Here is an 18,945-nt window from a genome sequence, read left to right on the forward strand (position 1 = left end):
AAGATAAAAATAAATCTCAGAAAAGAATATCAAACTGCTTTTAGAAAGCCATCTTACTGAATACTATGACAAAATTGACATAATTTGAAGTGGTTTTCAACCTTTAAATATCATTTCATGAATGTGTGACATTTTGATTGGAATTTTGCCATAAAAACATCTATTTTATAAAATAATAATGATATTTAAAAAGATTGTTCCCTTAACATCTTGTAGAATTTGCTACTCACAATATGAAATTTCCCTTGGATATTGATTTAAAAGCTATCACAAAGAGTATGGAGGTACAAAGATGAGTAAAATAAAAGCATATGCAATCATAAAAATGTTTCAGGACATCTAGATTCTAGTTGTTTATACCATTAGAAAAAAACAATTGCAGTTTTATAATAAATTTAAATAACATCCCAAATTTCTTTTTTAAGTGGTAAAGAAGCCCCTCTAAAGCAGCACTACTCTAACTTGCTACATAGGCTTGCCACTCTGCTACAGATTCATTCAAGAAAGCAATGAGACCTGATGGAATGAGGAATTTAAATTTTTATTACTGGATAATATGTAAAACAAATATCCTTCCACCTCTTACCATGAATCTCATGTAATTTCTAAACTAGTAGATAAGCGTGTTGCTCAAATTTATGATTACAAAGAGGGTACACATGTGAAGCAGCCATTTTGATAGAATTACATCATATGATTGGTCTGTCAAAATGCCTAATTTTAATCTCATCCTCTAATCTAGCTAACGCTATACAAACCTTCATATCTTAGCTAAATGGCACCACCACAAAAAAAAAAAAATACGTTCATATTTTACAGTAATCCCAGCTACTCGGGTAGCTGAAGTGGGGGTATACTTGTTTCTCCAGACAGGTCTTCTATATATTACATTCTTCTCTTAAGTCAGGAATTTTAATTCTCTATGTACTGTTTTATCTCTTGTAGTTGCTCAAATAGTAACTTACTTGTGTGATTAAATAAGCTTACATCTAAATATGACGTATTTTGCTGAATCATTTTCATGATTTCTTGCTGCTTCTAACAGAATATGAGTAGTGTATTATAAAAGTGGCTTTGAATTGTAGATGTATAGATATAACTTGAGTTATCAAATCCAGATATGGTAATATGTTATCAAAAGCTTTTACAATCATTACCCTCAATATATTGGTTTATTTATTTTCAGAATCATAATGAAAGTATTTTATTATAACTGAGAGTAAAGTGCCACCAAGAAGAGGTACAAAATGTAGTTGAAAAAAAATCATTTTTTAAACTTTGGCTTGAATATTAGAGGGCATAGTTACAAATTTGTTAACTTATTAGTTGCTTCTTTTTTAAACCAAAGACAACAAAATTAGACTTGGAATAGATTTTTAGGTTGCTCTGCATAATTTATTTACATATAAGGACGAAAGAATTGAGAAAAGAAAGGCAGGCTGATTTGTCCCAAATCACACAGTTGATAGAAAGCCTAGTTATGGAAACCTAATTTTGAGACCTATGAAGACAGTTTTCCAACTGCAAACATGTGGATTTCATTTCAGATATTTTCCAAATTTAAAAATGTATTCTTTTGAAAAATTTTGCCCCAAGCAAAAGATAAATTGCAACATTCACATTTTGTGAATGACAGAAATCTTTACCTCTACAGCCTGGTTGGCTTAATGCAAGGATATCCAAAAAATATAATGAATCTAATGTCACTCATTTAACAACAAAATGATACTGTCAGCATTTTGATTAATGTCTATTTTGAACCAAGAGACCATTGTCTTATAGAAATATTCTAGACCAATTGCTAGTCTAGACTACAAAGTTGGACAGAGGTACCTTCTAAATCAAATCCTTTTATATCCCACAGGCTGAGATCATGCACATCTGAGATGTGTTAGTTGAAATTCCACACAGTCTTCAATTGCCAAGTTTCGATGGAATGAACATAATACTAAAAGTAAGGAAACTAAGAAAAATTAACATTAAAAACTTTTTGCTATATAAAGGTTCTACAGAGAACAGCAGGAAAGAAGGGCCCCCAGCATTCTCCACTCACAGATTTAAACTTGAAGCTGACCTATTGTTACCTCCAGGGAGGAATTGGGAAAAAGATTTCAAGATTGGGCAACCAATTATAATTAACTCAGAAGTATTTTCTCAACAACTTTCTGTGGGGGGACACGTATGTATCAGATGTGATTCCTTCACTCGCAGCTTGATCAAAGTATCTGACAGTTTGATTGAAGATGTATTCTCACCATTTTACCAGTTTAACCTTTATTTTCTGAATATTTAGAGGATTACAAGTATTATTATAAATTATTGGAGTAAAAGAGGAGTAAAAATAAATGTCCTACAATCAAAATATGCCATCATGAGAGCAATATTGTAAAATTTTCAATGAAATATGTTAAGTGCTAAAATGGCAGAGTGCCCACTTCTCAGTCTTCATTTAGCCTTCATGTAACTCCCATGAGAAGAATATAGGAATTTAATTTATTTTATTATGGTGATAAATATGGACAAATAACCTAATGTAAAACTGGGCAAATCATATAAATAAGGGATTATCACAAACCAGGCTAAAATATGCAGCAAACATATGAAAGGTTCTAAAGCTTACTAGTAGGAAACTGCCAACTACAGCAGTAAAGAGATACTGTTTTCCTTCCTCCAGGTCAGTGAAAATTAAAAGTGGGGAAGCCAGTCAGTGTTTCCTATGGTGCCAGGAAGTAGGCATGCTCATGGCTTGTAAAAATTCAAAATTGCTATGAATTCATGAAAAGGAATATCTACTAAAATAAACATGTATAATCTTAATAAAATAATAACGAACTAGCAAGACAAATAAACAAGGAGAGAAGTAAAAAACCCTCCAAAAATATCCAAAATGTTCATCATTGGGGAAAAGTTAAGTCTTGTGGTTATGATCCATATTATTGAATATTTTACCTTGATTAAAAGTGTTTGTCAGATCCATACATTTGACTGGAGGCTTTCTTTTGACATGTTTTGTGAAAAAGACATTTTTGCTAAACAGTGTTTTTATTGTGACACTGAAATACTGTTTTTTAAACAAATAACAAACTCATTGTGTATGATATATAAGTATACATCTTTTCATCTGTGTGAAGAAGGATATGGAAAAGGCTGTTGTTAACCTTGGAAACCTGTAGCATAAGAAATGAAGTTCGCACACGGATTGTTGTTAATTTTTCCCCTTACACAGATTCTTATATTTTGACTAATTCAGGTAAACCTATTAAGATTTTGCTTGAAAATATTAATTGTAACAAAAACATAAAGAAATGCTGTAAAATAATGAGAGGAATGAACTTGAGATATTTTTGTATTACTAGTGTTTATAATTTATGGAACTGTGACTTCTCCCCATCCACCTGTATAGATAATTAAGAATTTAATGTTGTTTTTAAAATTAAGATTTTTAACAAAATATATAATTGTTATATTTTTTGCATCTGAAAATTAACTTGATACCTTTTCTCATGTCTATTAGTAGGTAGGTTGGAGTAGATAATATTGTCTTGCTTTACAAATGACTTGCCCTAGTCTACATGCCAAACACACACAAAAAAATTATTGATTCATGTTCAGAAAGAAACTCTGACACAGTTATATCAATCAAAAGGCAAATATAAGAAAGCAATTCCAACTCCATTGAGAAGTTATTCTTTCAACAAAACAAAGTGTTGCTAACTGGCTCTGAATAGGTAATTTTGTCAATCCATGGCATAGGGTACAGATAAAACAGCTAGGCTGATGCATCACAGCAATGGTTAGTACGGATCTTTGAATTTTAATTATGTTCGAGTTAGAAACATTTTTTAAAATGTGCTTTAGGTATAGACATAGAAATAATTATTTTTCTTCCTTATCCATCACCCTGCAAAAACTAAGTTTTTATAACTAGTGCTTTGTCCAATGAATTTGTAAACATAAATTCTACAATTTTGCTAGAACTGTTTTTAAATTTCTACTTCTATATAATGTAATGCAATAAACATGTACATTAATTTCTTATACATACATTAATATATTTACCATTTAGGCCTCATCTACATGGTCAACATGAAAAACTTTCAGAGAACAGGGCAATATGTTTTTCACAACATAACCTAGAAATATATGTTAAAATATTGATTTAAAATATGTCCTAAGGCCTTTGAAATGTAAAATAAAATATAATTTCTAATAGAAATGCAAGTCAGCATCACTTTATTACATTCTTTCTTTACACATTCTTGAAACTATCAAGTTTTGTGGACCATAATGTCACTAATGTTACCCTCTGTGGTAAAGTTTGTTGGGGAGAGTTTAGGAATAGGTTTTGGCCAACCCCAATTTGTGCATTTTCTACCTCCTACAGATTTTTACATAGTATTGGCTTCAATTAACTAAAGTATTGAGGATTGCTTCTATTTTCAGAATAAAGGCTCTTCTCTTACATGTTTTGAGTTTTATCTACTCAGGTGATTAAACTAGACCCAGAGTTTATACCAAGAAACGGTTGCATAATGTGGTAATAGTTTTTTTTTTTTAGTCAAGTATTCAATATCACTTAATTCTAAATAAATTACTTTTAATAAATACATGAAATTAATAATAATGCTTAGCAGGAATTTTTAAACTAAATCTTAATAAAACCATGTACCATAGTAAGTAGATATTCTACCTTCTCATTTTCCTTACAAATAAGCACTGACAATTAGGCAGCATTTAACATTTAGCATGCTTATCTTCACAGCTGCAGTGGCATTGAAGGTGATTAAGAATGGCAAGAAGAGTTTTCTTTTGTAAAGATTTGAAAATAGAGGGAAATAATGATTTATTCTCCCTTGCTTGTTGAGTGGTTAGAGGTAGATAAGCGGATTTGTAGTGAGGTCATCAGTCACAATTGGTTGGTAATTTGAAAATGGATTAGCTTAGAAGTAGCAATTTCTGCTCCATGGGTTTCAGTGAAAAAGTCTGCCTAATTCTGTAAGAGACCTCATAAACTGGCAGAGATCAATGCCTACCTAATGTGCCATTATGCACTGGGCACACTTCAATGATTACAGCACAGCTGTGGCTGGGTTTTGCTTGATATTTCTTTAGCACTTGCACCACAGGTGCTCCACATGACTATTTTGCCCAAAGGAATAAACTCTTTAGGGAATTAAAATGGAGGAGCAGTTTTGCTTTCTAAGAAGCTTTTCACGTTTGAACTGAGGAATGGCCAGTGTCAGATGTCAGTAATGTTAGCCTAGTAATAAATAAAGACTAAACAACTTATGGGGAGAAAATCATCTTCTATTATATTTCTAGATGGCCCTTTCTTATTTTAAAAATTTTGTGGGATAATACTACCTGCCTTCGTAACTTGAAAGAACATGGTAACACAAATTTCCAAATGGAAATGTTCAATGTTTATGAAATAGATTATTTTTTAATGGAAGAGACAGCATTACGTAATTTTTTACGTTTTTCTGATAGGTCATGAAAATTAGTTGGCAATGGAGAAGGAAAAGGAATTCAGTAAAATAAAATAAAAATTGAATGTAAGATACACCACTGATAATCCTTAGTCTTATGATCCCAAGATTTCTGTACTGGCTATGTGCAAATATTATATGTTGGAATAATGGGTAAAATATATTAAGAACAAATAAATAATTTGAAATGCAAGTCTATATCATGCAAATAATAAATTCTGTTTTACGTTTTACACAAAGAAATACTAAGTAATACTACCTAAAAAATTATTTATTTATCTAAAAATTTATTATCTAAAATTTTTATCTTATAGCTCATTAAATATAATACGATAAATAATGAGATGCTACAAACAACATTCCAAGGTAATATAGCACACAGAAAGGAGTTTATTGAGAATAATTTATGATTGATTCCTTGGTACCAGCAGGAACAATATGCGGTATACAATCTAACTCTTTACAGTCCAGTTTTTAATGGAACATCAACATAAGTTTACAGTTAATCAGCAATCTTATCAGAAATGTTAGCTCTCATTTAGGTACCTGAACTTTTCAAAGTAAAAGAAATACAATACAATGATTAGACAAATAATGCTTTAAGATTTTAGGGGCAAAGAAAAGGGTTTTCTGTTCCAAATTATTTCTCAATCTGCTCATGTAAAATCTTTTCAAGAGGGTACAGTCATCTAATCCACAGTTAAATGTTCATCTCTGAATGAAGTGGTCCAGTAGAGGTAACATTTACTTGAAGTTTAGTACATGAAACAACAGTAGCAATAGACCCATTTAGTACTTCCATAAAAGTATGTTCAGATTTCAAATGAATAGTTAATTTTTAAGAGGGCTTACTTCAGAAGAGAACTGCTATTCTGGTGAGAGGACTTACCATGCCATGGGAGTTGTGGGGGTTGCTGTAGGAATTTGGGAAAGGAGACAATTTGAAGGCTGTCACGTGAAAGGAAAGTGAAGCTTCAGCTGTGTGAATCCCCTGGCTAGTACTCAGAATATTATGGCTCCTTAGACACAGTTAAGATAAATAGGAAAAAAAAAAAAAAAAAAACTCTTAAATGTGTAAAATCTAAAAATGGAAAGAGTATAACATGGAAAGCAATACAAAAGATAACCCTTTTTCAAAGGTATTTAAGATCAAAGAAGAGGTCCTCGGATTCTAGATGAGCCAAGGACACAGACAGTTTTTTTGTTTGGTTGGTTTGGTTTGGTTTTTGGTTGTAAAAACAGCTTTATTGATGTATAATTTACATACCATACAATTTACCAATTTTAAGTATACAGTACCATGTACATTTACAAGGTGGTATAATTATCATCACAATCTAATAATGGAATTTTTTCATCTTCCCTAAAAGAAACCACTAGCTGTTACACCCCATTCTTCCACTTCTAACCCTAAGCAAGCACTAATTCAAATTCTTGTCTGTATTGATTTGCCTATCGACATATCAATGAAATTATATAATTTATGTTCTTTTGTGACTTTTCACTTAGCATGTTTTCAAAGTTCGTTCAATTTTAGCATGTATCATTACTTCACTCCTCTTTATTGCCAAATAATATCCCATTGAATGGATACGCCACAATTTATACACCATTTATCAATCAATGGCTGTTTAGATTTTTTCTACTTTTTGGTTATTGTGAGTAGTACTATGAATATTCATGTATAAGTTTTTACATGGGCATGTTTTCATTTGTCGTTGGTACATATCTATAAGTGGAATTGCTAGATCACATGGTAACACTATGTATAACTTTTTGAGGAACAGCCACACTGTTTTCCACAGAAGCTAAAATCATTTTACATTCTCACCAGCAACATGCGTGGATTCCAAGTTCTCAATATCCTTGCTAACATTTGTCATTATATATTTTTTATTATTGCCATCCTAGTTTTTGTGAAATAGTGTCTTGTGCTTTTAATTGCATTTATTTTGTGTTTGTGCCTCTATCTTTATTATTTTTAGTTTTTATTGATAATAATTGTACATATTTATGGGGTATATAGCATGGTATTTTTATACTTGCATATAGTGTGCAGTGATCAAATGAAGATAATTGGCATATTCATCACCTCAAACAGTTATCATTTCTTTATGTTGGGAACAGTCAAAATCCTCTTTCCTAGCTATTCTGAAATATACAGTAAATTATTGTTAACTGTGGTCACCGTACTGTGCTATAGAACACAGGAACCTATTGCTTCTATCTAACTGTAGTTTTGTACTCATTAATGAACCACTCCCTATCCTGTCCTCCCACCTACCCTTTCCAGTTTGGCAATCACTATTCTACTCTCTACTTCTATGAGATCACCTCTTTTAGCTCCCACATACGAGTGAAAATGTAGTATTTGTCATTCTGTGCCTGGCTTACTTCACTTAACATAATGTCCTCCCGGCTCATCTAAGTTGCTGCAAATGAGAAGATTACATTTTTTTTTTTAACAGCTGAATAGTACTTCACTGGATGTATATATACCACATTTTCTTTATCCATTCATTTATGAGAGGACACATAGGTTTTTCCATTTTTTGGCTATTGCAAATAGTGCTCCAATAAACATGGAACGAGTGTGTAAGCTCTTTAGCTTACTGATTTCCTTTCTTTTGGATATATACCCAGTAGTGGAATTGCTGGATTATACAGTTTTTTTGTAGAACCTCATACTCTTTTCTAAAATGACTGTATTAACTCACATTCCCACCAAACAATATATAAGCCAAGTTCAGAGAACACACAGACAGGCATGGTTTTTTTTTGTTTTTGTTTGGTTTGGTTTGGTTTTTTTTGTTTTTTTTTTATGGAGTCTTGCTCTGTTGCCCAGGCTAGAGTGCACTGGTGCAATCTCGGCTCACTGCAAACTCCACCTCCCGGGTTCAAGCAGTTCTCCTTCCTCAGCCTCCCGAGTAGCTGGGACTACAGGCATGCACCTCCAGGTCTGGCTAATTTCTGTGTTTTTAGTAGAGACAGGATTTCGCCATGTTGGCTAGGCTGGTTTTGAACTCCTGACCTCAAGTGATCCATCTGCTTTGGCCCCCGAAATGGTCTTTGAACTTCTGTGACCTCATTGTGTTCATTTATAAAATGCATTGATTAGATTAAATATCTTATGTCCTGACTATTTTAAAATGATGTAAATTACTTTGTGGGTGCCACTTATTTGTGTAACTGGGTAGCATAAATTTAATTCATTTAAACATTCAATATTTTTTAGAAAAATTTACTTTAAATTTGTTTAAAGATTAGCTGGGCATGGTGGGCCACATGTGTAGCCCCAGCTACTAGGGAAGCTGAGATAGAAAGATCTTCTGAGCCCAGGAGTTCAAATCCAGCCTTGGCAATATAATGAGACACTGCCTCAAAAAATATAAAATAAAAAAAAAAGATTACGTATATAAACATTTTAAGGTTCGTTAAATTTTTAAGCAATAAAGATGGAAGTATCTATTTCCTGAAGCATGGGAAAATTGGACTACACATTGTATCTACACGTGGTACAGTGATGATTCTCAGAGAGAAACTGGAATATAAAAGGAAAGTTTCTCTTTTGTTACCATTTTTCTAAACCCAGCATTGAAACCTGTTATTATTTTTGTATACTTTTATGAGTTTAAAAATTAACTAGTCAAATTAAATAGTCCTTCTCATTGTCTTATAAGAACTTTCTAATGCAAACCACAAAAGTACATGCTGAGTTTTCAGATACTATGATAAATCAGTTGCAAACGAACAACACTTGAGTGCTTGACATGGCTGGTGTACACAATGGTACACTGAACAGAATACTGGTGGTGCTAATTTCACTTCATATACATTTTCCTCCAAGTAATACACAAAATCATAAATCTGAAAAAGTAGTTTTATCCACTTTTCAAGGTAAAGGAATATATAGATAGGGAAAAAAATTAAACAAATTGAATGAAGTGATATGGAAATTTAGTAAAGTGAAAATTTGTATTATTTGAGAAGTAAGATCATCTGTTAGATTGGTGACTGAGGTATACAGTTTGTCACAGTCCATTCTTCCAATTAGAAAGACTTCTGAAATACATGCTCTTTTGGAATTACTGAAAAACAGAAATACTTTACATTCAAAGCAAATGGAATATACTAAAAATGTTTTAATTGCCTTGAAAGTAAGGAAAAATTAACAAAAAAAATGGGAGTGATGTTCTTTGGTAAGTTGAAGAATGTGTTAATTACCTTGATTGTGGTAATTATTTCATACATCTTCAATATATACATCTTTTGTTTGTCAATTATACTTCAATAAAGCTTGAAAAATTCATATTGAAACAACCAAAATGCTATGATTCTAGGCTTCGGATGATTTGGAATGAAAAATTAAGAGAACGTGACAAGTTTAGTTAATAATAAACTAAGGTAATGCAAACTTTATTTTTTACTTTCATCAAGAGATAAAAATAGCCTGACTATGATATGAAGCAGAACCTAGTATGGTCCTTGGTATGTAGCTGGAGTTAGTCATTTTTAAAAATTGAATTATTTAATTAATGTGAGTATGTAATGAGTCAAACACATAAAGGAATTCTTTGTTCTGTGTGCATGTTATAAAAAATAAATATAGTTTTTAAACACTACATATTCTATGCAACACAAATTATTTATTTTAAATATTAAATGTAGATTATTGGTGATATAAATGACATCAAATATTTAGATCCTTGGAAATACATGATTATGGCATTTTTAAATGATGCAAACATAGTTCCTTGCAATTAAAAAGTTGAAACATCAAAACCTCACTAAGGTCCTAAAACAGTGCAACATATTCTTGAATAATAAGAGCTCTGAGTTAGGGTGTGGATGGAAAGGGGTTTTTTTTGGTGGGGAAAGTGGACTACCTTTGAAGTCTAGCTACCTTGTCTTCTATTTCTCTGAACTTTTACTCATATTCTGAGCCCTGTATCTTTAAAGAGCCATTCTGAGGATGAATCAGATAAAGTATTAACATGATTTTTGTCAAAAAAGTAGCTATCATTATCTAATAAAATATGAATCCATCAAACTATAGCTAATAAATCAGAGAGCTTTAAATACTGTTTTCTTTCCTAAAGACTCATATTTATATTTGTTGTTTATCAAACTCTACTATTTTAGATACATTTTCAGCAATTCTTGAAATAATTTTTATAGGATGGCATCATATTTCACAATGAAATTCTATGCCCACTCCTTCCTTTATCTACATTACTCTCGATCTGTTCTACATTCCTTCACTGTCTGCCACTGAATTCAATGTGAACTCAATATGTGAATGAAAGAATTTAGTTTGGATGAATATCAAATCAAAGTCATTACAGCTACATTGAGGTGCCTCATATCTATTTAATTTTTCTTCCTTTAGATTAAAAAGTCCACTAATATGTATTTTTTAAAGTTGAGATAGAAACAGAAGGTGAATTTTAAAATTTTTTAACAAAGTTGAACCTGTCAAGACTTCAGCGGAATTTTAATCCTTACAGTTTATACATTGAATTTGAGGGCTATGCTTTTGTTACCAAAGGAAAGGAAATGTTTCTTATTTCTTTCTTCTTTTTTTTTTTTTTTTATTGAGATGGGGTCTGATTCTGTTATGCAGGCTCTACAGTGCAGTCAATCATGTCTCACAATCATGTCTCACTGCAGCCTGGACATCCCCAACTCAGGTGATCTTCCTGCCTCAGCCTCCCCAGTAGCTGGGTTACAGGTCCACACCACCATGCCCACTAATGTTTGTGTTTTTTCTGGAGACTAGGTTTCACTATGTTGCCCAGGCTGGTCTCCTGAGCTCAAGCAATCCACCCACTTAGGTCTTCCAAAGTGCTGGGATTAGAGGCATGAGCCACCACGCCTTGCCAACTATTTCTTTATATTCAACTTCCCTTATGAGAACCAAAGGTAAAACAAACAAAACATTAAATGAAACTCTGAGGAAATTTAAAAGTAATAAAGATTTCTTATGCTTGAATTTATATCAGTCACTTACAATTGTTGGCATCACCAGCCTTTACATTGTAATATTTACTTGAAAAAGAAATATAATAAGTTTTCTATTAAATAAATAGGGATTTATTAATTCCTACTGCCATAACTGCATGTTTTAAAAATTAAATTTCACATGGATGCCTGCATGTATATGTGCACATATTTTTTTCTTATATACTTTTGTTATGCCTGTATTGCTTTCATTTCCTGGAAAAACCTTTGGTAGAGCATAAAGTCAAAAATTCTTTATATTTGCCTTTTGTTTAATGTCTTCCCACAGGTTTTCAGGCACCTGCTATATTGTCTTCTGTATTTAAACAGTAAGGGAAGTAGACTTATTACAGAGGGAAGTTTGATTTTCTTTTCTGAAGCCACCTGGGAATTGTAGATAAACAATATAAGTAAAATGGGAGAAAAATGTTTGAGACCACCACCACCACCATAACACAAATAATAAAATAAAATAAAGCTTTGGTTACATTGTCAAAAAAAATAAAAGAGTACAAGAGAAGTGGAGAATGTGCACTGCCAAACACACATTGAGACCTGCTGTTTTCCCTGTCGGTGTCCACATGGCTTTGATTTTCATCTAATTGCAAGAAAACACAAACATTGGCAAAGGCTTTACTAGATGTTTGGTGACCCCACTGTGTTAAACAGAACTCGAATTTGTGTGCCTGAAGCAAACCTCTGTATGATGTGTGTGTTTGGCTTTTATTCCCAGAAATTTAATAGGTCCATCAATCAAAAAAAGGAACATAATCTAGAAAATTGGGGAAGAGATTTGACAGTGAGTTGAAAAAATAAGCACATTCCCCTCCTTCATGACCCTTGTTATCAATACCTTTGAAAAGAAAAATCACTCAGTTCAAAAGACACAATTCCTAACTGGAATGCAGTATGCTATTTAAAGTGCTCAATACTCTTTACAGAAAGGGACACAGAAACTGAAGGTCAAGTTTTCTTTTCATTTTGATGAGTTCTAGGAGACGAAGCATTTTACCATTCTACATTTGGCCATCTCCCTAGCCTTGTCTGATCTCACCCCAAAATTCGGGGAGGAGATTCTGATGAACTTAGATGGTAATACTGTTAACTAGGACAGATTTAGGGCTGTGTTTCCTATTTTGTCTTTGTTTCAGTATTTCAAAGTCAACTTTGAAGATTGTTCCTGAATCACTGTGATTGAACAAAAAGAATATGATACTTAGAAAATGATAATCGAATCCTTTGACTGTCAGGAGAACTAGATTGAACATTCCTTTAGTAGGCAGTCCCTTTGCTGTTTTTACCAACTAGTGTCAGCCGAAAGTTTGAAGCAAAGACCTGCTCAGAGACAGATACACATAGCATTTACTTTAAAAAAGAATGTAAATGCTCAAATTTCCGTTAAATATAAAATTAAATATAAATTAGTCATCTGATTTCTTTGTATCATACAACTATCTAAATTTAAAAACAAATCAAAAAGGTCATTTTCAGACATGATGTTAATAACCATAACAGCTTCATTCAAATCTTTTGTATGCAACTTAGCATTTATTGCTTCCCCAATCTAGCATTGTCAGCAGTTCTGGAACCAACATGTCCAAAGCACGTAAATCTTAAATAATTGATTGTCCAGTATCCAGGAAAAAAATTTAAGGAATAAATTTAATTTCTTTTATTCTTAAAAAATGCAAGGTATGTTTACAGAATGAAAGAAAGTGGCATTTTTAAAATTCTGACAATCTTTGTAACTGGAATTTAAGAAGTTATGTTTCCATATGCAAAATTAAACTAAGATCAGCGAATCAGTGGCATTTATAGCATTTACTTTTAAATTAGTAAATTCCAAGTCTTATTTTATTTATTATTATGTTTAACAACACTTTTACTATGTGAATTATGTGGAAAAAACCCTGCATATATATCTAATAAGCAGCTAGTTTGATACTTTGTTTCTATTATGCCATTTTTGTTAATATCCTCTTTTTTTTTCTGCCACATGCAATCAGTTGCCAACTTCTATACATTCTTCCGTAAAATATATCTATTTCAGTAATTCCATTTTCATTGATAACACCATTTTTGGTCCTCTTTATGTTTCACTTAGTAAATGAGAGCACTGGAAAAGAATCAAATATTATTTTGAGTGTTTTTCTCGGATTTTAAGCCTAATGATGTGTAACATTAACAGTAATAGTTGAACAGAAATATTGAGGAGAAAAATGAGTGTAGGTTTGATGAGATTTGACTTGATACATTACTTTAGAAGTCCCAACCCATAGTTTAACACATGCGTGTATTTGATGTATCTGCCTTCCATGCATTCTGGAAATGGTTAGTATGTGTTCATTGGTATACTGCTTCTAGAATGGTATGATGTTGGGTGTGCTGAGAAGATTTAAATGTTCCAGTAAGTTTGGAAGCCAAGCTTCCTCTTACTGTTCATAACCTTTAAACCCCAAACACACACACACACAATTCTTAAAGATTAACAACTTATATTAACCTGTTAAAATGCTTATTTTTCTGTAAATAAAATTTACGTAATTTTATTCATTACTTCAAAAAAAAAAATGTTTTTTTTTAAAATGGAGTCTCACTCTATTGCCCAGGCTAGAGTGCATGGTGTGATCTCTGCTCACTGCAACCTCCACCTTCCAGGTTCAAGCGATTCTCCTGTCTCAGCCTCCCAAGTAGCTGGGATTACAGGTGCCTGCCAACATACCTGGCTAATTTTTTTATTTTTAGTAGAGACTGGGTTTCACCATGTTGGCCAGGCTGGTTTCAAACTCCTGACCTCAAGTCATCCGCCCGCCTTGGCCTCCCAAAGTGCTGGGATTACAGGCATGAGCCACTGCAACCGGCCCCAAAATTTATTTTATCATGGAAGTTTTTGTTTAGTTTTGGTGGGGTTTTCTTGGAGAAAGTGTGAGAGAGAGCACAGCTGTTAATAGATACTATACAGAAATGAAAATATTTTTTCTTTAGAAATCACCGGCTTAACATTATCTACTGACTTAGAGAAGGTTGTTAGAATGAGAGAAGCTTACAAACTTCACAAATGGAAGATGTTTTAGGATAGGAAAGACAATTATGTTTGTTAATAAATGGGAGAAACAGTAAAGATAATAACATTTTAACAAAATATGATGTTGCTAAAAAATATGAGGATGCTTAGAATACATATTAATTTAATTGCTAACATAAAAAATGGATTTATTTACAAAGCTTTTAGAGGTTAGCTGTTCTGGAAGTTGAATAAATAATTGGCAAGTTCAAGGAGAATGAAATTATTTTATAACAGCCACAAAAGGAAATGCAAAAAGGAGTCAACTAGGAACCTAGGAATAATTTTTTTTTTAACTGTAAACCAGCTTTGAGGATCCAGCAGTGACTAAAAATCATGAATTTACTGTGGAGCTAATTAATAGTGGTGGATTTATTCCAAAAAGGTTGATGTTGTGACATATGCACAGATGGTAGAATTTCTATATACATCATCCTTGTCAGTGCAAGGTTGGTGCAGTTAAGGGCTCAGGTGATTCTGAATATTATAGAAAATATCATTTAAAATGGACAATCGAGAAATTCCATTTCAGTGTGGCTTCTGGGTAGCAGACAAATGGCAATTTCTCTGTTCTTTTAAATATCCATGAAGATACAGAAGAAAAAGAAAACGTCTCAGCACTATCAAAACACACTTTAATAATGATGAACATTTGTTGAATTCTAGCTATGCCAACCAAGTATTGCCATAAATATTGACTCAGTTTCTCTTTTAAAATATTTTATGCCTATCCATATTTTCCCCCATTTTATAGCTGTAGACATTGAGATAAGAAAGCTACGTAAAACACTCAAGATTGCACAGCTAATGAGCAACAGAGACGGAATTTGAACCTACTGAATGTAGCTGCAGAGTCTGTTCTTTTGAACACCACACTATACTGTCTAATATCAAAATCTATAAGAAATTGATAATGATTTCAAATTGGAATAAACTGACAAAAATACAGTTGTAATGAAAGAAACCCAGGTTATCATTAACTAAACTGTTTATCCCTTTTTTTGTGGAAAGTAGTCTGGGTCATCCCTATCTAATCCTATCCAAGTATAATCCCTGGGTGATGCTCACATGATTGTCAACACACTAACTCCACATGTTGATTAACTTCCACCCAGTTTCCATGTAAGTCTTTGAATCTACCATGGCTCACGTGGGCAGTATCCCCAGGCTGCTCTTTCTTGTCTTCAAGTGCTTATCATAAGGCTGGCCTTTCCTTTCAGCACCGCAGACCTCTTCTATGGATGATCTCTATTCTGCTCCCAACCTCCTCGATCCAACCCTCATTATGATAGTAACTGAGAAGTAAGGAGGCAGAATCTTCTATCAGAAATGGGTTATCCTAGAGATCAACCTTCACTCACAACTGGAAAAAAATACTAATGGCTTTAAAACTGCTTTTCAAAATTCAAGAGCAATGGGTGGCAAATCTAAATGTGGCATCCAGTTTCTAACATACCAGTGAATTCAAAATGAAATTATACATAATCCATATAACAAAAGTAAAGGAGATGGCAAGGAGCCAGGGCATTAAAGAGAAGGACAAAGAAGTATATCGTTTATAACACTAAGTTGGAACATTCCATATTAAAAGATTCATTCTGTCATTTAGGGCAAAAATAAATAAATAAAACTAAATTCAATGAATACTATGTGAAAGATCAAATGCTTAAAATTTGCTATTGTGAAAAATGCCAGTGCAATTTTTATATTATTATTTCTATACAGCCTGCCTATTTATTTATTTATTTATTTATTTATTTATTTATTTATTTATTTTTTGACACTGAGTCTCACTTTGTCACCCAGGCTGGAGTGCAGTGGCGATCTCAGCTCACTGCAAACTCCGCCTCCCGGGTTCAAGGAATTCTGCCTCAGCCTCCCCAGTACCTGGGATTACAGGCATGCACCAATATGCCCAGCTAATTTTTGTATTTTTAGTAGAGGTGGGGTTTCACCATGTTGGCCAGGCTGGTCTCGAATTCCTGAACTTAGGTGACATGCCCACCTCTACCTCCCAAAGTGCTGGGATTTCAGGCATGAGCCACCATGCCCTGCCACTATACAGACATTTTAAAGAATAAAGAGATGTAAGGGAACAAAGGATTACTTACATATTGATAAATGATACGTAATTCACAATATGAGCATGGTGTAACTTTAATTCTGAAATAAATTGTCGTGGTACAGTGGTCTTTTAAAACAAGCTTCCTGCCATCACAGATCTTATAGTTTAGCTTAGGAGAGACTGTGATTTGTGCTAATAAAGGTATATAAAGCATGCTGTGGACATATAGAAAGAGTAACATCTAAATCGACTGGGAGGCCAAACTATGACTGAAATAACTTTTATTCAAAATAAGATGCTGGGTGCGGTGTCTCACATCTGTAATCCCAGGACTTTGGAAGTCCAGGGTGGAGGATCGCTTGAGCCCAGGAGTTTGAGACAAGCCAAGGCAACATATGAAACCTCCTCTCTCCAGAAAAACACAAAAATCAGTCAGGCACAGTGGCATGTGCCTTTGGTCCCAGATACTCAGGAAGCTGAGATGGGTGGATCACATAAGCCCTGGAGTTCGAAGCTGCAGTGAGATGTGGTCACACCACTGCACTCTAGCCTGAGCGACAGTGAGACCTTATGTCAAAAATAAATAAATAAGTAAAAATAAAAATATATGAATATGTCATTACTTGTCAAGAGACAAAAAAGAAAAATGTAACAATGGAGACCATGGATCCAGCCAATATCACACATTCCTAGTGAGTACACTGGCTTCCAACTATTAGGTATTTGACTAACTTCAAGAAGTTTTCACATATAGTCTACTATTTCATATTAGAAAATGTTTTGTTGGCTTTATTTATGTCTTCTTATGAAAATTCATTTTATTTGGAAAGCATTCAAACTTATTGAAAAATTGCAGTAGTAAAATGAACTCCCACATAACCTTTGCCCCAAATTCAATTTTGCCCATTGTCCCAGGCAATTACTCCAACTGAATCCAATCCAGGATGGTCACTTGAAATCAGTAGCCATGTCTCTCTCATGTCCTTCAATAAGAGCATTTCCTTAGTCTTTCCTTAACTTCTACAATCTTGACTTTTTTTTTTTTTTTTAAGATTATAGGGTATTGATTTTGTAGAATGTTCCTCAATGTGGAATTTTCCAGTATTTCTCCAAGGTTGTATCTACTTTATGCATTTTGGGTAGGAAAGTACAAGAGTGATGCTATGTCCTTCTTATTACATCCTATTAGGTAGTATATAATATTGATGTGTTCCATTTTTGTTGATATTAGGTTATCTTAATCAAGTTATCTTAAGTGACCAAGTAACCTGGTCACTGCCAGGTTTCTCCACTAGAAAGTTACATTTCTTTTTTCCTTTGCAATCGGTAAGTACTTTGAAGAGAGATACTTTGAAACTAAATACATATCCCATTCTTAATCACATTTTATCCATTTATTTTATAAACAGTTGATAATTTTGCCTAATGATTACTATGATGATTGTCAAATTGTTATTTTCACATTTATTTTAATGCATTTATTAGTTGGCATTCTAAGTAAAAGATTCACCTTCTCATTCATTTATTCATTTGTTTATATCAGTGTGAACTGATGAATACCTATTTTATTTAGAGTATTATAATAATTACTATTATCATCTCAGATGTGATCAGTGGAAGTCCCTTAAGCTAGATCCTTAATCATTTTACATGTGATATGGTTTGGATATGTGTCCCACCCAAATCTCATGTTGAAATGTAATCCCCAATGATGATGGTGAAGTTTGGTGAGAGGTGATTGCATACTGGGGATGGATTTCTCATGAATGGTTTGGCACCATCCCTTTGGTGTTGTGCTCATGATAGCAAGTAAGTTTTCATAAGATCTGATTGTTTAAAAGTGAGGCTCCTTGCCAACATTCTCATTTTATCCTGTTTTCACCATGTGCTCTGCCTGTCCTTCTTTGCTCTCCACCAAGATTGTAAGTTTTCTGAGACCTCCCCAGAAGCTGAGCAGATATCTCTATGCTTCTTGTACAGCCTGCAGAACGATGAGCCAATTAAACATCTTTTCTTTATAAATTACCCACATCAGATATTTCTTTATAGCAATAAGAACGTTCTAATACAGAAAATTGGTACCAAGGAATGGAGCGTTGTTTTAAAGATACCTGAAAATGTGAAAGCAGCTTTGGAATTGGGTAACAGGCAGAGGTTGAAAGAGGGTAGAGGGCTCAGAAGAAGACAGGGAAGAGAAGGGAAAGTTTGGAACTTCTAAGAGACTCATTAAATTGTTGTAACCCAGATGCTGACAGTGATATGAAGAGTGAAGTCTAGGCTAAGGAGGTCTCAGACAGAAGTGAGAAACTTTTTGAGAGCGGGAGCAA

General features: G+C 33.2%; 1 protein-coding gene across 8 annotated transcripts in view; it reads left to right on the plus strand.

Annotated features, from left to right (window-relative positions):
- The window catches only part of SEMA3A (semaphorin 3A), a 515,603-nt gene that overhangs the window by 200,530 nt on the left and 296,128 nt on the right, over nt 1-18,945 (plus strand). For 3 of the 8 annotated variants that reach the window (XM_063667661.1, XM_063667660.1, XM_063667664.1), the window contains one exon: nt 1,865-1,954. The exons of the other annotated variants lie outside the window; for them this stretch is intronic. The gene's annotated coding sequence lies outside the window, so the exon portion shown is untranslated. The remainder of the gene's footprint in view (nt 1-1,864; nt 1,955-18,945) is intronic. 8 annotated transcript variants of the gene reach the window in all.

The sequence above is a fragment of the Pongo pygmaeus genome, chromosome 6 (genome assembly GCF_028885625.2).
Source record: "Pongo pygmaeus isolate AG05252 chromosome 6, NHGRI_mPonPyg2-v2.0_pri, whole genome shotgun sequence".
NCBI classification, from domain to species: Eukaryota; Metazoa; Chordata; class Mammalia; order Primates; family Hominidae; genus Pongo; species Pongo pygmaeus.